Consider the following 381-nt stretch of genomic DNA (forward strand, 5'->3'; position numbering starts at 1 on the left):
GTCAATAAACTCTGCTCAAACATGCAGATGCAGTCCACAAGCTGTAAATTATGAAGAGGGAAGTGTTAAAACATCCACCCATACATCTGCAAATATGTGGAAACATGTTTAGTTTCTGCACAAACATTAATGGTAATCAAATCAAGAAAGGTACATTTGTACACACCTGATTCTTTATGTTGATGAAAAGCAAAACTCAAAAACTGCCACGAGTCAAATCTTTCAAAGTGCTTCCCAAAACAAGAGGAGCTATGAAAACCCCAGACAAATTGAGCTGACGCCCCAATAACACTACTTCCTAAAAGGCTGTGCTTTATGTGGTTTTCACAGTTAGCACAAACAATGAGCACAAATTATTCCAGTTAAACAAAACCACTGTGA

This window comes from Nematolebias whitei, chromosome 8, assembly GCF_014905685.2.
Source record: "Nematolebias whitei isolate Nwh7 chromosome 8, NemWhi1, whole genome shotgun sequence".
NCBI classification, from domain to species: domain Eukaryota; kingdom Metazoa; phylum Chordata; class Actinopteri; order Cyprinodontiformes; family Rivulidae; genus Nematolebias; species Nematolebias whitei.